This window comes from Gobio gobio (genome assembly GCF_949357685.1).
Source record: "Gobio gobio genome assembly, chromosome: 15".
Classification (NCBI taxonomy): Eukaryota; Metazoa; Chordata; class Actinopteri; order Cypriniformes; family Gobionidae; genus Gobio; species Gobio gobio.
Genome location: NC_137108.1, coordinates 31636927 through 31658600, shown reverse-complemented (window position 1 = coordinate 31658600; position 21674 = coordinate 31636927). Strand labels below are relative to the sequence as shown.

The window sequence follows — 21674 nt, the reverse complement described above, 5'->3', positions numbered from 1 at the left end:
AGTAGGGCGGTTCACATCTCCTATGCGAGCCAAAGCCTTGTCATCAGAGACGCCGTTAAGCTAATTGCCTTTATAGAATCTCAATGGTGAAGAGATGTCTTCTTTTTTTGTCTTTGTAGAGACAGACAGATCTGGCATTTAAAGGGCTGATGCTCAATTCTTCAATGTTTTCAGCCAGGGTTACATCTCATTGGCAGAACTGAGCCTGTAAAACAAAACATACTGCAAGACCATGAGCTAAGACACCAAACTAAGCCAAGAAAGACAAAAATGGATACGTTTAAAAAGAAACTTCATTAATATGGCACAATATCCATTTCTCTCACTCTTGTCTAACAATGTGAAACATTATACGAGAGATATTTCTAGATCTTTTCTGTCTGTGATTATGGAAGACAAGGTGGAAAATGATCCCAGATCTGCTGTTTTTTTTCTATGAACACAGTGCCTGCCTCCCTCTGAGACGTCTTGAAGCAAGGCTTTCCTCTTCATTTACATTTTCGTGCAACACAACAAATGTCATCCTCAAGGATCTCTGCATAAAACAAGCTGTATTAACCTCATTCGTTTCATTTTCATGAATTTGCCACTCCTTTGTGTTTGTGAATCCTCACAGCACCGTTGTGGAGTCCCTGCCTCCCTGAGCACAACACGAGTTCAAACCTCGGCATCACAGTGCATCCTCGGGTCCAAAACGAACTTTCTTTTTGGCCGGGTATTAAAGGTGAACAAGTTCTGGGTTACACAAGCGTGATGAAATGAGCTGTTTGTTCATCATATATATTACCTCAGGCAGAACAGGAAGGTTACTTTAAAAATAAACACTTATGATCCAGATGAACTGTGGCACTCATGTGGGATATAAAGTTTTGAATATATTATAATTATTATAATATAATTAATATATCATATCATATATGATATGTCATATATTCTATTATACTATATATTGTTGGGATAAGTAAGATTTTTTTAACTTTGTTAACATTATAAAATGTCTTTACTATTTACGGGGGAAAAGAATCCGACGGGACTCGGGCAGAAATCATATTCATGGATGAGCTAATGTTTTAAAGATTTATTAACGTTACTATAGTATGAAGCAGGGTGGGGCTGAAAGCCGTTGGAGCGATTGTTACTGAGAGACAAGCGCAACACACGGCTCGAGAGCAGTGGAGCTTTTATTATGACGCACACGACCGCTTCCGCTTCTTCTGGTCATGTGTATGCTGTTTTATCATATTAGATACATCTGAGTGTGTTGAGTTATGTTATAATGCTACTCCGTTTGCTTGGCGGCTGCTATGAGACACTGCAGTAAGCTAGATCAATATTAGGAATGGTAAAACATGGTACTCGCTGTAAATCAAGAAAACGAGATTTAAACAATAAGACTTACTGTGTTGAGCTATATAACGGTGATTAGTTTTCTGTCGATTAATGTACCCAAACAGTTGCTCACCTGTCTAATAAAACACAATCTATTAAAGTGTTTTATCAATCTATTAAAGTACACAAGTCAACAAAATATAACATTGTTCAAGTGGTTTTTGGATATTTTAAATCCAAAAATTGTACGTATTGTGCCTTCAAATTGCTCTATAAATCCGAACAAACCTCTGTATTTTAAACAAGAAAAAAAAAGAAACACAAAATACTAGTGAGATAAGAAAAATAGACTTAACTCAAAACATTCTCTAAAAAGAGTCTGTATTATTTCAAAAGAAGTGATCCAGTAAAAATATCTAAACAGCCTTAAAACAAGACAAAATTCTTGAGAAATGGATAATGGGGACACACCTAAACCTTATAGATTTTATAGCTTTAGCCTCCAGTTGGTTTACCCGTCGCCTATGATAAAAAGCACAGAATAAAGAAATGACTTCTGACTATAACGAAGACAGTAAATGTCTTTTATGACACATAGCGGCATAGAGAAATACTGAGGGCCACAAGAGGGTTGCATTCACAGTTCTGCCTTCTGAAAACCTCACATAAAGAGAGAGGAGACGATCATAATTCAAAAATGGGCGTTGGTTTGGTGGTGGCGGCAGAGGGGGTTAATCCCTGTCCATCTGCCTAACAACACCTCTCCCTCTCTCAGCACAGGCCTCAGATCCACCTGCACTGAACCAGGGGCTTTCAGCTAAAGATTTGGGCTGACCTGCATGAAGGTTCCCTACAGACTTTGCCTCCCTGTCTTCCAAATCGCCAATGCCTGACTTTGAAGTTTCCAGAAGGAGAGACTCTGAGGGGCCTGCAATCTCACCAGCATGGCTGTTCCTCAGGATTAAGGGACACAGATGAGCCAGGAGGTGCTTCCTGGCTCCGAATGTGCAAGCTTTCCCCCCCCAATGCCAGCGCTGATGGATTAACAGACAAACAATGGCAGCAGAAAACACACACAATGCACAAAGTGTAATGCGGTGCTGGGTCCTAAGAAATCAATTTGTGAATAATAACAGAAGGACGCTGCTTTTGACCCTTCTTTTCTCTTCCTCCTACTGCCCCTCTGATTGTTCTTTTAACACCATATTCGGTTCTGCGCCCCGAAAGAGGAAAAACAATGAAAAACAATTATTTATTATATTATTATAATATTATAAAAATATATTATAAAAAAAAACAATTTGAAAACTCACTGAGCTTCTTATAAAGCTTATAAACAATATTTTGTATGCAGTATTTACAAATTTCCGTTTTATTGACATGCATTGCTGTGAAAAAGTATTTGCCCCCTTAGCAATTGCCAATTTGGAGAAAATATATATATATTACCACAAAGGGAACCCAAGAGAAAATTTAATTGGGTGAAATTGGCCAACACAGACTCGCATTACACCTGAGAAAAAGTAAATGCCCCTCTTAAATCTGATCTTTGGCCAGACAACATTAAACGGCACAAATGGCAATCACCTTTAATTTGATAGGAGTCTTTTTTTCCTACATCATACAATTCGACGTAAGCTTCAGCTCATGGTATATAGACAACCCCTTAAAAAAAAAAAAAAAAATTTTTTGACTCACTCATTAGAATAAACCAATGTTTGGATCAAAGCGAAGATGGAATTACCAATATTCTAACCTTATTTTGTAAACACAATTTCTGTAAAATGCTGGTTACTCATAATTATGGCAGAAATAATTATTTTATAGTTAAATCAATATTTATATTGATTAGCTCTACAACATCTACTATGTTTTTATCTTAGATGCATTGAGGGTCATTTGTTTTGTGTGGATATATTCATACATGCATTACGTTACATTCATTAAAGTCATTGTGGATAAGCCGAGGGTAACTGTTGCATCACAACCAATTTCGAAGTTCTGTGCAACTGCCAAAATGCGATAATTGTATGGGAATGTCAGGCGCAGTGGAAAGGCGGCTTAAGAGTCTCTGACTTAAATGGAGTTGTTTTCATGACTATGGGGGCAATATCAGAAATTTTTGACTTTAGATTATTATTATCATCATCACAATCATCATCTCGTTCCAAACCTGAATGACTTACTTTCTTCTTTGGCACAAATATTTTGCAGAATGTTGGTAACTAAACAGTTTCTGCTCCCAATTAACTTCTATTCTATTGAGAACTGAATGCTTGGATATCAACATTCGTCAAAATAAAGAAATGCATTCAGGTTTGGAAAGACATGAGGGAAATTTTTTTTGGGGGGTGGACTATCCCTTTAAACAAACCACATAAATGACCAAAAAAAATATGCTTTGTGTTTTACAGGTTTCCTTTGCCAACATTTTTACTGCGATTACATGAAAATATTCAGAAATATGCTAAATCAGGCTAATAATTGTTTCCACGCCAATGTACTTGAAGGTGCAAACTTGGAGCATGATAAATACACATTTATAATCACCTGATTCTAGCAAGGTTTTTACAACTATATCAGCCAAATGCGTGCGGGTGTTGTGGATGGGTGGAGGGGGCAGGACTGATGGGCAGTGAGCTCAGTGCACAGCTGCAGGGCCTGCGGGCAGACAGATAGAGCCCCACTACAGCAGGTGCTGACATTAATGAGAGTGATAAACCATGAGAGAGAATTTATAAATCAGTAAAAAGCTATGGTGGACCAAACCCTCTGCTGGCATCTGCCCATTCTGCTGACCTGTGGTTAAATAAACCTCTTATGAGAGGAAGAGTATTTGTTGAAAAAAATGACATGGAGCCAGATTTGACGTTTGAGGTTATCATTTCAATTGTCCGGTAGGCTTAGGGTTTCAATTAATTCTTGTGTCATTGAAGGCTGCTTGAAAGCCATCAAGTATTCTCAAAATTTATTTAAAAAAAAATGAAACAATTTGAAAAGAAGCTCCCTTCTGTCTTTTGTGTCACCAAGTGTTTGAGATTGTAAACTGTACTTTGATGAATATGACTGAAAATTCAAAAGTGGAGGAGCAGAACATGGCCTCAGTGTCTGTGCGGAGATCCAAGAATGTCTATCAGCTTCACTTTTCATGTTAACTTCACTCCCTATTGTCAGAACTGAAGGTTACAATCTGAATGAATGGTGCCGTGAATTACTAAAGAAAACTGTGAGACTAGGAACCATTAGCAGGGCACATATCTGTGACCACCACTACACAAGCGTTTAAATGGAAAAATGAGTAAATTGCTAGACAATGCACTTGGTAACAGTGTACTAAAAGCCATTAAGCTATTAGGAAACAGACGCTCTCCTGAAGGATATGCTACAATAGGAATAAAGTGGTATAACTCAATAAATCAGATTATATGATGGCTAAAACAAGATTAGAACTGCATTAATGCTGACAATTTTTCCTCTTGACACTGTAATTGTGATTATTAATGCTGAATTGCAGTTATTATTTTGTGCCACCTCACAATAATTTACCATACTGTGAACCCAGTTACTACAGAAGCAAGATACATTAACATTGGTTATCGTCGGGTGATATTGGAAATATAAATGCTGATATATTAATAATATACATTTCCTTTGCTGTCATCTAACACTTTTTTTTTTAAATGTATCTTTAAAAAGCACTAATAATGTAATAACACCCTTAAATGTAATATCCAAAATAAATATCCATTTTTCATACTGTACTTTATAATGTTATGCCTACATTCATTTGTAGCATTTAAAATGATTGATTTTAATTCAGATTTAAAGTAAAATAGTATAGACTTTTAATAATCTAACATTTATCGGTTATCTTAAAAATAATAATTATTGGAACTGGAACATTTTAATATTGCCATATCCCTATGATAACTGCATGTCATATTCTTCAAGTAAGATACAGTCAAAACAAGATGAGAATTCAAATTAAAATAAAATAAAAGTGTAAACAATACTTTACACAATTAATCGCAGCACCCATAATAGTAATCATGATTATTTTGGATTAGCCGTGCAGCACTAACTGAAATCTTTCACAGACTTTTAGAGAGAAAGGAGAAAAATGATCCCCATGCGACATGGAGCGAGTGTGTATCTATGAAGCAGAATTCTAGGTGAACTTATAAACCTTTGTGTCACTGACTTACTAAAGATTCCTTCCATCAACTCAAGCTGACCACAATTATGATTTTGCCACCCCTTTCTGTCCGTGCACAAAGCTGAATGTGATTAGTCATATCTCATGCCGTATCTGTCATGGACAGTCTGGAGGACTTGAACTTGTCTTTGTTCAAATACACATTGGGTGATAAACTACACTGGGAATAGTGATAGCAGTTAAACGATGGAGCACATAATGGCTCCATATGGCTCATCTAAATAAAACAACCATAAGCTGTCAGAGCAGAGCAGCGGCTCCATGGAGCGGCAGAAAGGTGGAAGCGCCGGAGGACGCCTATGATGTTTAGCCTTCCACAGGGCCCAAGGTCAAACGCAACCTTGCATCTGGCCAGCCATCTGCTCCCCGCATCCGGCCAACAGAGCCTGTCATCACCAGCACTGCTCTCCAGCATTGTGGGATGCGTCTTGATCTCTAAGGGATATCTAGGTAGACAGGGGGCATGAGTAAAAGGGCCTTGCACAGGTGCTCTGTGATGCATGTGTGTTTCCAGCAGATTTTCTCCCACTCTTCATGTCAAGTCTCCCGTCTCATCGGTTTTGTCTTCTCTTAAGTGATCTCTCTCCGATTTTGTCGTCTGCTTGTTTCTCTTTTTCAATGCGTTTGAAAATCTGCCTGCCTCCCTGTTACCCTCTCCAACTGTGATACTTTTCTATCGTTTGTCGCCTGCTCGCCGTGAGACTTGATTTAAACAGATTGTCTGACAGACTGTCAGATGTTTCTTTTAAATTATATTTATGTTCCTCAAAAAAAAAAAATTCGACAGATGTTGTCCCCCACGCGATGGCCTCGGGTGAATAGCCCAGCCAAAATAATGGATGATTGTTGGATGATATTTCAATTTTCTGTCAAATCAAGGCTCAACTCTACTTCGCCGAGCAAATTTCAACAAAAGAGCAGGATGTGAGGAGAAAACTAAATAAATTGTTTGAGGGACTTTTACCAGTTCAATAAACTTCTTCCCACAGGTTCTTACCTCACTAGACGATCCAATCAGACAGCAGGACTGCAGTGATTTGAGGATAAAGGTCTGGATCGCTTAAGAAAGCTGTGACATTCCACAACCGACCTAAGAACAAAGACAATAACATATTATCAGTGATGAACACCGGTTTTGAGTTGACCATAATTGCACAATTTTGGAGATTTAAAGCTTACTTTTGGCCTTGTGAGGGAAAGAAAAAAAATTCACTAGGGCTTAAAAGTTTGGGGTCTGTAAAGCCCTATTTACACCTGGTATTAAGATGCGTTTTGGTCGATCTTGGTTTGAAGACGAAAAACGTACCAAGCACAAATCTCACCATTCCGGATTTCTTACACGTACTCACAGCATTCAGCGTGGTCTTGAGGCCATCAGAGGAGAAACGAAAGCTGCTGTTCTCCTTATGTTTTTCTTTTATCTCCGGGTGCATTCATCTGTAAATTGCGCAAGCTTATTTTGTCCATTAGATCGAAAGATCTGAAAAAACCCATACATTTAACAACCCATAGACCCTCCCCTCAAAGAAATCAGGACAGAAGTGGTTGAAAGTGGACAAAAGATGACAAAGACAAAAATGTGTCTCCCTTGTCTACTTCTGATCCGATCGACCAAAACACATCTTAATACCAGGTGTAAACAGGGCCTATGATGATCTTTTTTTAATGTTGTTGAATTTTTTTTCAAATACAGGGGAAAAAGTAAGATTCTGAAATATTCTTAATTTAACCTTACTTTTTTTTTTTGTATATTTTAAAATGTAATTTATTCCTGAGATGGCAAAATTGAATTTTCATCAGCTATTACTCCATTCTTCAATGTCACATGATTATTTAGAAATCATTTTTAAGCCCCGTTTCCACTGAAATTACCCAGAACAATTTGTCCCATGATCATTTTTCCCCCCAGACCTGTTGCTGTCTGCATTTCCATCGCGGTCTAAAGTAGAAGATTAGTCCGGTGACGTAGGACTGCGCGCAACTTTCCAGTTCCCGCTGGATTTCGTCCTCCGCATATAAGCTTAATAAAGCCTGCCCTGAACCATTTCATCGGTCGTATTTTTTAAACTCCATTGCTGATTCGAATAGCAAACAACTCTTACTGCACGCACCGCAAACAGACTTTTAAAAATGGTGGTTGAAATAAAATGCTGCATGAACTCAACCAATCAGCATGTTCAGCGCCCAAGTCCCACCCCCAAAAGTTCCTGAACTTTGAAAAAGTACTACCTCGCAAGCAGGGACTTTCTGAGGGGGACATTTTTAACCCTTTCCTGGGGAAAGTTCCTGTGGTAGAACTGCGGCTTAATATGCGGATTTCTTATTATTATCAATGTTGAAAACAGTTGTGCTGCTTAATAAACGTCTTCTTATCTATTGTCTCCACAGACACACAAATGAGTCCTTTTCATTCATAAAAATGTCTGTTTATGTGATCGGCACACCAGTTAATGAATCTATAGACTGTCATCTCAGGACTGTGACACTTAGACACCGAGCCAAAACTAACAGAATAAGTGCTTAGAGAAAACAATGTCATTGCTGAGATGATGATGAAGATGCTTTTCACTTAACATTCATTATGGGCAGATTTCTAAGCAAATCTCTACAAATCCCCCATCGGAAGCTGCCCAAATCTCAGGGCATCTCAGAGCGCAATCTGCTCTTCCAATCTGCTGTGTGAGAATGAGACACTAGCTCAAGCCAGCTCCTTACTGACAGCACCCGAGTCTCCACAAATCTCCCGTCTCCGCTGCTTCTCCTTATTCTCGTGGTCAGTCTGTCTGTCTGTCTCTCTTTATCTCTCTCTATGTCACTCTCTCTTTCGTTCTATGCACCTTATTCTCGGTCTCTCACCCCATTTTGCTTTACATAAAGACAGGCTGCAGTCACAGGAGAAATGCAGTACTACAACTGCTTGTCTCACCAGAGAGTAATATGAATTACAAAAAAGAAAAATTGATCTAATAACAGCCATGTTTAATATTGCAAAATGATCTTCAACTTGCAAATCCCCTCCAGGGCAATGTGAATTAGTTATGCTCATGTTGAGCGGTCTCTTAATTCAGCAAATTCTGCTCTGCACTACCTGCATTTGTTAAATGGCTTTCATATGGCTGAAGTAATAATGAACAGCAAGAGAGTGTGAAAGTGGAAATTGCACAAACATTACATGCAAGCGTTTTTATCATTTGTTTTTCAATTTAAATTCACAGTCTGAAGAGTGAAGACAATCACCTGGTCAGTGCCGGACACAAATCTTCTCTGCATGTACTCTCAAAGCTTCTCAAGGCAAAAGACTGAATTTGGGTGAAATCCAAAGCTCAGTGTGGAAAATGCAAGAAAAAAAATTAAAGGGACAGTTCACAAAAAAATGCTAATTCTGCCATTATTTTCTCACTCTCATGTTGTTCCAAACCCATATGTTGTTTACTTTTTCAGAGGAACATAAAGGAGAGATTTTTGGAGCATCTTCACACAGTGACCATGTCTGTTAAAGTCACGGTTAAACAGAAATAGCGACAGATCTTTTGTTTTCTTCTGTATTTAGAGTGTAATGACTTCTCAATTTGAATTTTTCCAATTTCCAACTTTTGATAAGTTGAGATGTGGACATGGCACTCAAAAATGGAGGCAGATGACTGATTTTTTTCAGGGGCGGGATTTAAGCAGACTAAATGATTGGAGAAGTCCTGTATACGTCACAGGTGAGAAGTTAGAGGAGATCCAGTTATGACATTTTGATCAAACATTACAAGGTAAACAAAATATTTTTTAATTGAAACATTTGCACAGATTAATTGTTCACAATAATATCTAAAACATGAATTACATTTTTATTCAAACTTTAAGCTAAAAAAAAGCTAACAAATAAAAATAAAAAAGTCTTGTGCTATTTTCCAAGTCTTAAGTCATATTCTGAGGAACAGACCAACACTGTTCCTCAACACAAGACATTATTCACAAACCATCTTCATCTCCAGTGAGCTAAATAACTGAACCCACTGCAACCCAATCATTGAGTTGGATTCAAGAACCAGATCAATCTAATTCATTCATGACTTATTCTTTTGAGCCAGTTCTTTTCACTGAACTGGTTGATCCCTTCCACAAATCTAACAAAACAATTTGTTCACGAATACGACTGATCACACTCTATACATCAACTCACTGACTCCATGACTCATTCAAGATTATTTTGTATTCAAGATTAGTAAATAAAATACATTTTGTACAACTTCAAAAGATCTGGAATATAATTCACAGGTTATATGGATGGCTTTTCTGTCCTTTTTGAAAATTATGGGGGTCACTATAACTGTTGTGGTATAGAAGAACCCTCATCACATGAGGGTGATTAAAAAGGATAGGACCTTCATTTTTGAGTGAATTATTCATTAACATCCTATTTACATTTAGCCCTCATTAGCAGTTTTTTTTTAAGAATCATAAACCCAAGTGCAATGGACTTTACACCTTCAGAGCCAACACCTCAAAGTCTGGATCAATGCAAATAATAAAAAAAAGAATACATATCTTTATTTCATACATATCATATTTTTTTTAATCATTATGGTTCGACTAGTGCTGAGGAGTCAGGACCAGGAAACCTGATCTTAGATCAGCATTTCAACAGAAGGCTGTTTCTCCAAGCACAGTCCTTGTAAAACCACGGTCTGCAGCGAGCAGAACACGGGTGGCGCTTCGCCAACATTCCTCAAAGGCTTTTAAAGCGCAAACCCTGATAAGAACCCTGGCCAGCTGGTCAACCTTCGCTCCTTAGAGTTCACTGTGAGGCTGTCGTGGAGGAAAGGGCTAACAGCTAAACCATCCAGTCTCTTTTTTCTATCACCTTCATCTAAAAAGCTTGCGCTTAAAAGTCAGAGTTTACATGATGCGGATACGTTTTACATAACTTCAGCCAGGAGCGCACTGAATACAATCAGAGAAAAACAACTTAAGTGCATCAATAACAGTATATTTAGAGGTTACGTGATGCTTTTTAGGAGTTCAGCCAGAGACTTGCTGCCAGTTAGTCCATATTGAGTCAAGTCCAATTTTTTTTTTTTTTCATGGTGAAATGCAGTACAAACAAACATGAGTTGTGTACCACTGTGAACTTCAGTATACATTTGGAGTTCCATTTAAAAAAAACAGGCCCATTACATTATCCAAATGTCTTTCACATTATTTAAACGCTTGCAATTAAGCAGATGTTTTTTCTCCAAAGAGACTCACTGTTCAAAAACTAAAAAGACAGGACAGCCAGTTCTCCTGCAATAATCTTGCTCGGAAAAATATGAAAACAGGTTTGAGATCTTCCTCTGGTCGCTGCATGGTCCAGAATTTCTGCATTACCAAATAGCACTACCATAGGAATATCATTGAAACCGTAATGACAATCTATACAAAGTCTCTTTTTTTCTTTTTACTTTTAACTACTGTATCTGCATTTAAAAGTGGGCATGTGGTCATTCAGAAAGAATCTCACCCAAGTCTAAATTTATATCCGAAGGAGAAAAAAAAAGTGGGGAAAAAAAATCAGATGCTGGAAACGTTTATGACAAAACAAATCCGAGTGAGCCATAGGCAGCGTTCCAGCATCTATGTGCTTAGATTAACTGTAGAGAGAGATTTTATTTTTTATTTTTTTGGTCTTACTTCAAAACTTTTACAGCTCTGTACTCAAGTTCTGCTGCTTATTTAAAATCACCCTCCAATAGTACAGCACACGTTTAGCTTTAGCAGTCACTGCAAACGCTAATTTTTGGCTTCTCCTTAGCATCTATTTAAAGACACAAACCAAATCCATCCAAACCGCGAGGAAATGTGCACAAGCTGAGTTTCGTCCAAGCCGAGAGAAGTTACTGAAAGGAACGTCTGATTCGCTGTGCCGCTGAAGTTTGATTTAGTCAGAGAGCCTGAGGCGGGAGGACTCATCATCCCAGATAATCTCCAGAGAGAGATCACCACTGGGGAGTCTTACTAATGATAAATAACGTATGGACATCATCTCACCAAAACACACACATTACTAAGACTAATGTAATGCTGAGTCTAACTAATGCTTCAGTCTCTTGTCTTTAAAGATGGACTGATTCTGCCCAATATGATTAGATACAATTTTGTGTAATTAATTAATTCAAAATAAAATGCTAAAACTAAAAGCAATCATTTTTAAAGGGTAAGTTCACCCCAAAATTCTGTCATAATTTTCACATCGTTCCAAACCCGTAAGACTTTTGAACCTCTTCTGAAAACAAATGAAGATATTTTAATTAAATCTGAGAGATTTCTGTCCCTCCACTGACAGTCCACACAACTACCACTTTTACCCCTTTTCCACCAAGGCAGTGCTGGTGCTGGTTCGGAGCCAGAGGCTAGTTTCAAATCGGTTCTTTGTCTTTCCACACCCAAAGCACCAGCTCCGAACCAGGAAAAGTGGTTCTTAAGTAGCACCAAAACATTGCTGGTCTAGAAGTAAGAACCGCTTGCGTCAGGGGCTGAGGGCGGGGTTACCGTGACCAACAAGACGAACACAAACAAACTTGTGACCGCCATTTTTAAAATAGCAGCTAATCGAGCTAATAGCTGCTCGATTGTAATCTCCGTCTATACAATATACGGCGAGGTGCACGAATGTGTTGGATTCGCTGTGTTTTGATGCCGATATAGGATCGTAACGCCATGTGCATCAATAGTAATGCAACGTTCACCATTGTAGATGGAAGGCTTGTTCGAGATGCATCGGCGCGGTGCGGACCGATCGCCGTATGACATCAAAGTACATCGAGAGCATACGACTCCTTATGCTTTTGAATCGCTCATGCGGTATTTTGCCATCATACGCTCATCGGTCTACGCAGCGGCGATGCATCTCGAACAAGCCTGGTGTGTTTCACTGTTTGTGTTTCCCTCGCTTGCGTTGCTGAGAAAGATGAGACGTATACAGCGACGCAAGACCTGACTCTGTGGTGGCTCTCTAGCATGTGGAAAGGCAAACCGGTTCTTAGAAGGCTCGTCAGTCGAACCAACTCCGAACTGGCACTAGCACTGGCTCTGAACTAGGGCTGTAACGATTTGACCAAAAATAAAAACCTCGATTAATTGAACATTTTGCTTCGATTATGATTAATGAACGATTATTTTGCTTCTTTTTTTTTTTTTCATTTTTTGCCCTCATAAGGTTGAGTAAGTTCCAGATAAGGTTTTTACTGTAAATATTTTCTACTTTTAAAGGTGTATTTTTTTTTCTAATGAGAAAGTTAATTTCTTTGTGATTTTAAAATACTTGAAGGGAACAGTTCACTTTCAGAAGTTATTGTCTATGGGGCAGATTTCGGCTTGTTGTAGACTACATCAGATACAGATAAATTAACACATAGGCCTACATTACATTTATTTGAATGCATTAATGAAAGAGTGATTGTGTGTGTGAATTTCTCATACAGTCTCATTATGAAGCTATGGTTTGTAGTTACTTCAAAAGGTATTAAAATATATGCCTATAACGGTTGAGTTTCTAAGCTACTTTAGTGACAGGACAGCGTTGACACTGCGTTTCTGCGCTGCTCTCTGCGCGCGATCTTCACGTGATGTGCGAGCTTATGTCCAAGTGTTCGTTTGTCACAATATATCAGGCATTAGTTCGACATAACAACTGATGGTCTAAAATCCCTTTATAATGCAAACTGGCAGGCCTTAAAACACATACAAATGACAAAGCTTTGAGAGGACGCAGGTGAAAGAGGTCTGCCTTCAGGGCGCACGCGCACGCGTTGTCAGAGACGGGACACGGCTCGGCTCTCTGTGTCACAGAAAAAAGCTGAGCACTGAACGGATAAGTTTTCCGTATTGGTGTTTTTGAATAGTGCACAATCGCTTTAAATGTTCATGCCTTTAAACGCATTTACTTGACAAAACTTTATGAAGACGAAAGTGAAAGCGATCTGGCTTCGGGGCTTCCGCGCGCCGTCTGTGTGTGTGTGGCAGTGCGTAAGCTTATAAGAACGGCAATTAACTTACCTGTATTAACTGTGTAAAACATGCAGTTACTATAGTGATTCTGGGCATCTATAAACACAGATAACTGCTCCTGCATCTCTCTGTGTGCCTGCAAACTTCACTTGATGTGACTGACGGGGCGGAGTCACTTGACTAAAACCGAAATAACCGACATGTGAAAAATACGTTGTTTAGAGGTTCTGAATCTCGGTTTCGATTAATCGTACAGCCCTACTCTGAACTAGCACCCGGTTCATTCTGGAGGAAAAGGTGTATTTGACACTTCAAAACTCTCATAAAGAGATTGTAAAACTAATTCATAAGAATTGAGCTGTTTAGTCCTATTAATTTTTTTAAGAGACATGACCACTTTATATTATTAACAGATTTAATTTAGGCTTTTATTCACAAACATTTATCAACATCAGCTATCTTAAACGAAAGCTCAAGCATGCTGGCTTGACGTGCGAGAACCAATAAGGTTCATTATTGCACGTTAAGCAAGTATGGCTGATCTTCCATTTCTGTTCACCAATCGATGTTTATATGTGAATAAAAGCCTGAATTCAATTTGTTCATCATATAAAGTGATCATGTCTCTTCAGAAAATTAGGACTAGCTCGCTCAATTCAAATGAATTAGTTTTACGATCTCTTAAGGAACTTTTTGAAGCGTCAAAGTGGTAGTTGTGAAGATGAACGAAAGACTTACAGGTTTGGAACGACATGAGGGTGAGTAAACGATGACAATTTTCATTTGTGGGTGAACCTACCCTTTAAAATGCTGCAAGTGAATTCAGACATCACAACATTTTAATGAACATTTTGAGATTAGATTACATTTAACAGTGTTATTTTTAAAGATTAACTTTATATGAGCGTTAGAAGACAGAGCAAAGGTAATCTAAATGTAAAAATAGGAGAAATCAGCATGAACAGTTGAATATCCAATATCGACCAATATGGATAAATAAAAAATATTGCTTATATGGATAACTGATATTGTACCATTACATCATGCTTTACAATTACCATACAAACCATACATTACAATTCTACTTGTCTTATGAAACTTCAGTGAGATGATCACAACACCAAAACATGCATCAAAAACACCAATCAACACCAACAAAGATCTCCGCCTTGTAAAATGTCATCAAAATCTCAAAATTGGTCATCTGCATCCCATCCACTGATGTTGCAGACCACTTTTAAAACCTTTACCAGTTTTTGCCAAGAACAACTTGGCAGTAGTCATTTCCGTTCCCTAAAAAAAAAAAAAGCAGAGATGTAGGTCAGGATTCTATTTCAGCCCAGTTGAGGACATCAGGCCATTTCCCCGTCTCTGAGTGCAAACAAATTGACCTGGTCATCTTCCACCTTCAACTTCCCTCTGGAAGAAAAATCAATGGCTTTGGTATTCAGGACACATTGCTTCTGCTTAACCTTTGACCTTTTGACCCAGTCGGGCTGCGTCTGAAAGAACATGTAGACTTTGTCTAAAAGAGGTCAAATGGTTTTTAAAAGCATCTTCACTTAAAACACTGCAGGGTGGTCTTTACGCACACTGGGAGGGAAGTATAGCACCTTCATTTTCACTGGGAAAAAATAAACTGAAATTAAGAGTCATTCCAGGAGATCAAACTTTTAGATTAACATATTCCTTCAGCTACTAACCTGAAATCACACTATACACAAAGTGTTCTCTATCTTTCTCTCGCTCTTCTTTATTAATACAAGACCCACCGGGAGATTATTACGACAGAATAATAGCTGTGGAAACGGTTTCGCTAAAGAAACATAATATTAAAGTGAAGTACAATCTGCCATTGTCCCTTTTCCATCTGCTGGTGGTGTGTGATATGAGCGATTTATAGAGCAGTTCAGCATGTTAGTTTAACTGATGGTGCATTCTGTGTTATAATAAACTGCCGATCGTCACAGAGGAATGAGATTAGCTCTTCCCGTCTATCTGCACATTATTATCATGCTAATTGAGAAAGAACCCCAAAAAATAATCATCTAAATCTGAACTGAAAGCAGCATTGCATTATGGCCAAGCTCTATGGTTAACTGTGGCTGAATGGTTTGCCCAGCGGGCTTTGAGGGACACATTCAATGGTCATATGCTACAGCCACCAGTTAATTAACAGTGCATAAAAGGTAAAGGATCATTCTTGCCCATGTTGTAACTTCAAAAGAAGAGATTTTATTATTTTGCAGATTGTTATCTATAAATTATACTACCCATTTAGGACTGCACAATTAATTAAAATAAAATAATATAAAGGAGCTCCCGATACAGTATTTTAAGTCATCTGAATGCGCCACACAAACTCCAATTTGCTTATAATGTGCCTTATATGCGAGTTAATGTACATTAATGTGCTCATAATGTGTATTCTGACATTTACAAATTTCAGTCATTATACAAATAATTAATAACACTGAGTCAAAGAAAACAAAGAGATGTCAGCAATGTAACAGAAGAAATTATGACAATGCATCACCATTAAAATTCCAATACTCAATAATGTTCATATGTAAACTTATTAAACTGTTCACTTATTTATACATCTTGTATGTTGATTGAGTCAAGGTGTTCTAAAACCAAATAAATAAATATATAAAATATATAATGTGTGAATATTAGATTGCTATTTAATATGACTTCAATATGAATGTTACTTGAATATTAAATGTAATATTAATGTTGGCACTATTGTTTTTTTAATAATGACATTTTTCTTACTCTAAGCCAAGCAAAATATGAGATGTAAATATTTATTATATCACAATACAAATTTTTGCATTATTTCCCAAAATACTTTATAATAGTATTTGTTTACCATATCATGCAGCCATATACATTATCCACGTGGAGAAAAAAGCTGAGAAGAAGGTCTTCACTGGGCAAAAAAATACCTCAAAAGCCAACTAAATACGTTTGTAAGCCTATTTTCACCCTACATTCAAGCTCATATATTCCATTTGACACACCCTAGGGAAGAAGTCCAGTTACTGTTAGTATATGATGATGAGATACACTGGAGATATTTTAGAGGGGGTGCGTCTGGAGGGAGAGGTGGATGGGATGGGGGCAGACTTGATTATTTCATGGAGTCTTGAACGCCCCCCAGTAATATCCACTGTGATCACTATATGACTACACGAGGGAATGGAGGAAGGGGGGGGGGGGGGGTAGAGAGAGAGAGAGAGAGAGAGAGAGAGAGAGAGAGAGAAGCAGAGAAGAGACAATCTGGGTATATGCCTGTAGTGAGAGATGCATTAGGGGTAATATCAGTCTCTGTGGTTGAAATGTGTTTATGGTGAGTTGTTTTTCATACATCAGAGATTGCTCCGCAGGGATGAGCTGCAGGCCAACACGCAGATAATGTGAGAAAGCAATAAAGCGAGATCAAATGAAGCAGCCTGGAAGCACTACACCAGAAATGTGTGTGTGCGTGTCTGTGGGAGAGAGATATTTGCTGGTACACGTTATATCCCAAATAGCTTGAAAGGATAAAAGACAAGACCAAAAAAAGATTGTGATGTACATGCATCCCTTCCCACATGCACAGTTGAGTCATCATATGGTTAACAGTGGGACATACTTGAGGAATGTGAGGCGGTTTGGGGGGGGGGCGTCGGGGGAGCTAGTGAGCACTCTGGCTGAGGGCCAGAGGCGTTATTTTATACCCCTTCCCCAAGTTTCAATTCTGGCCCCCACATCCACAGCCAGACCTAAAAATAACCCCAGTCTCTAAAAGAGTGTTTGCAGAAACATAGTGTGAGAGGGACGTCTGTTTCTAATCTGAAACTCGACAGGGTCCAAACCAAACCCAGGTTATCTGCACACGCTCACAGAAATTGGCTCAGACGTACAAAGACGACTGAGCTTTAAACCTTCAGATTGGCCTCTTTCTCAGAACTGCACGAGAATGCCTTCGTCGTATCTACAAAGGTCATACTAGACTTTCTATTTATAGGGGGCTTGGAAATTGGAAGGATTCGCAAACGGTACTAGTGGTGTACAGAGTTCACACTAAAACACACCTGAGGATGAATCACAAACACAAACAGGGTGGCATGGTGGTGTATACTGTGTGACAGTAATATATTTGCAGGGCTATTAGCAGGTAGGACTGGTTTACGTTATTTATTGTGTCAAGTTAAAAGACTCTGTTTCTTCTACAGAAGACAAAAGAAGATATTTTCAAGAAGGATTCGGCTGTTTTCGTTCATACAATTAATGTCAATGGGGTCCAAAACAACCACACTGGGCCCCATTGACATTCATTGGGGGACAAAAAAACAGTTTGGAAATTTTTCAACAATACCTTCTTTTGTGTTCCACAAAATAAAGAACATTCAGGTTTGGAACGACATGAGGGGAAGTACAAGATACATTTTCATTTTTGATGTTTATGATGGATGAACAGATGTTTAAGGTTGACAAGCCGCATTAATGGGAAATTCAACTCATGCAGGCACAGGTGTGTGTATATTGGCTAGCGTACAAAGACTTCAAATGGCTCATCTAATCAGATTTTAGAATCTAAAAAAAAAAAAAAAAAATTAAATAATAGATTTACTGTTCAAGTGTTACATAATGTGAAGCCGTTTCTGCATTGAGGACAGACTTGATATATTATGAATAATCTTATCTTTTGGTTTACATCCATCAAGATCCAAATAAATCAAATGAAATGACATGCCTTTCATTTCCAAAGAAATTCAACATATCCAAAAATAGGCAGCATTACAGCATGTTTGTTCAACAATAACCATTTTTCACAGAATTTCCAGCAAAAACAACTGTAGTGTCACACTTGTATTAGATATGTACAAAACCATGTGGCATCATGCTTTTCTCAGAACTCACTTTTCTGTGCCAATTTAACAATTACTTAAAGCCCATTGGTCCCAAGGTGACTTTTAGTGGATTTATGCTACACAAACCAAAAATAAGTGTACAAATACTTTGTCTTTAATAATTTTATATTATATATATATATATATATATATATATATAAATTACTCAGTTGCACGATAGGTTGTCGTCATACTGTGCGCACCAGTGCATGCACACAGAAAATAAATTCAACTTCCGCTGTGTTTTAGGGTTGATGAATGCTGCTAGTCCACATTGAGTGACGGGTGGTGTTGCGGTACCTTGAGATTCCACGGCCTCTGTGAGAGGAAGAATCTCCTTATCTTCAGGCTGTAATTTCCTGCTCCGTTTCACTCTTTAGAGCCATAAAAATTTTCATTTTAAAAACATGCAGTGAGGCAGTCAAGTCATTTATCCAGCACTAACTCTGATGAGAGGATTTCAGATGCTCTTTATAGCCGCCTATAAAAGTTACAGCAAAACAAAACACAAACAAACCTGAAACACTCAGACTTTTAAAGGTCACTGTCATGCGAGTAATATAAAACGCATATATAAAAGCTTTTTTTTTTCTCCCTTAGAGAATGTCAATAATGCTAAACACCTGAGAATAAGGGATTTCGTTTTGCTTTCCAGCTGTCTTGCTTCATGTTTGTGACTCCATTTGTGAGAGTTGCTCCCATTTTGGGGGTTTGGGAGCTTTGTGAACTTTCTAAAAAACAATCGGGAGTTCCAGCATTAAAGCAAACAGAATCAACAACCGACTAGTCGTTTAGTGAGGCTGACTAGTTTATCTTAGGGATGTACCATTATTAAAATTCTGGCCGATTCCAATAAGCTGAGATGCTAATTATACCAATACAATACGCTTCTACACTATTTGGTCTAAATAGATTAAATTAAACGTGCTATCAACGTTGACATGTTAACGCATGTGATTAAATATTTTAAATTTATAAAATATTAATAATTAAAGCAATTAACGCTTGGGCTAGTGTTACATTATATGATCTCGCACTTATTCATACAAATGATTTTAAACCATTCAAGCGTGACAACACAAAAGATAATGCACTGTCTATAAATGTCCTGACACACACACACAACGCACAGAAAGTCGCACACCAGTATAGAATTCTCTTTCGCACATGAACGAACAATAACACACACACACACACACACACACAATTATGCAAAACTGTCCGTTTTGTTGAGTATCCTTATAAATTAATTATATAAAGTCTTATAAAGAGTCCGGGCTGATCTTAAAGTGACAGCAGGCACGGTCATTAATGTTAATCAAAGAACAAAGGTAACAGAGAAAATTACTCACTGCTCTTGAAAACCTTTAAACCTTTGTAGCTTTAATAAGGATTAATCTATATTGAATTTATAATTTATGCAGTGCAGAATGTTTGATAACTTTATTCAATTTCTGTAGGCTATGTTTCACAGGCCACAAGAAAATATGACATTTATTATGGATTTATGTGAGGATTGTTTTTAAGTTCACTTAAATTAAAAAAGTTATATTTTTGAAGACTAATATATAAATAAAAAATTGATAGCTTTCAAATCACTGTAATGTTGAATGGCTACACTTAATGGTACTTAAAAAAATCTATTTCATAGAGATATCAGTAGCTGTATTAGTATCAGTGATATTGGCCTTCATTCATAAAAAGATTTAAAATGTACTGTTTTTATGTTGTTTCAACATTCATTTGGAGATTAACTGTGAAATTACTACATTATAAAATATTAAAACATATTGAAAACGTAAGTATTTTTTAATTGCAATCCATTGCGATTAATCACAGAAAAAATGTGTCATTAATCTAGTTTAAAAAAAATTTAAATCGACTGACAGCACTTGTTTAAATATTTAAAAAAATAAAAAATCTACAAACAAAATGTCTTAAAGGAACACTCCACTTTTTTTGAAAATAGGCTCATTTTACAAGTCCCCTAGAGTTAAATAGTTGAGTTTTACCGTTTTTGAATCCATTCAGCCGATCTTTGTATCTGGCGGTAGCACATTTAGCATAGCTTAGCATACATCATTGATTCTAATCAGTCCATTAGTATCTCATTCAAAAAAATGACCAAAGACACTTTCAATATTTTTCCCATTTAAAACTTGACTCTTCTACAGTTACATCATGTGCGAAGACAAACTGAAAATGAAAAGTTGCGATTTTCTACACCTATATGGCCAGGAACTACGTTCTCATTCCTGCGTAATAGTCGCAGATCCTTGTGGCCGTACCATGGCTGCAGCGGCGCAATGATTCATTGGTATTCTGTGAAACATGGTGGTGGTATACACCTTCGACTTACTATCACAGCCCTTTACAACACACAGAACCATGGCTAATCACACAGGTAAATCCACAACACAATTTGTCGGCTGCAAGCCTGAAACTTTCTCTGCAACTACACAAACTTAGTGCCGGTCACATTGAAAGTTACCTAGCTGGGGGCTACTTTCAGGCACTGTAATATCATTGCGCTGCTGCAGCCATGGTACTGCCGTGAAGATCCGCGACTATTACGCAGGAATGATAAAGTAGTTCCTAGCCATATAGGTGTAGAAAATCGCAACTTTTAATTTTAAGTTGGTCTTAGAAGAGAGCACACGTCACGCCTCTCCTCATCAGTCTGCACTGGCTACCAATAGCCGCTCGCATTAAATTCAAGGCACTGGTGCTCGCCTTCAAAACATCCACTGGCTCTGCACCAATATACCTAAACTCGCTCGTTCCTGGTGGAATTACCTGCCTATCTCAATTCGAGATTGAGCCGAGTCTGTAGCCATTTTCAAAAAACGTCTAAAGACACATCTTTTCCAGCAACACCTGACCGATCGAGAATAGCACTTATCATTCTATTCATTTTCTGTCTGTCTAATTTATTTATATATATATATAAAAAATAAAAATAAAAAAAAAATTCTGTTCTGTGCTAGATTAACTGAGACTTGTTACAGCACTTGCATATTGTTGATATTGTTGCCCTTGGACTGCTCTAGCTGCTTCTATTGCCCTCATTTGTAAGTCACTTTGGATAAAAGCGTCTGCTAAATGACTAAATGTAAATGGTTCACAAGCTGCTTTAACTGAGGCGCTACAGTGATCACGACACATTAAAGAGCCCTAAAACGGTATTTATTGTTTAAATTTCTTTTTTAAAAAATGACAATTTCAAAGTTGAGACTTTGTTTCATATCAAA

The 21674-nt window shown here is 37.7% G+C and overlaps 1 protein-coding gene across 2 annotated transcripts in view; it reads right to left on the bottom strand.

Moving 5' to 3' along the window:
* The window catches only part of sema6cb (semaphorin 6Cb), a 160234-nt gene that overhangs the window by 128837 nt on the left and 9723 nt on the right, over nucleotides 1-21674 (bottom strand). For both annotated transcript variants that reach the window (XM_079837110.1, XM_079837111.1), the window contains exon 2: nucleotides 6543-6635. The gene's annotated coding sequence lies outside the window, so the exon portion shown is untranslated. The remainder of the gene's footprint in view (nucleotides 1-6542; nucleotides 6636-21674) is intronic.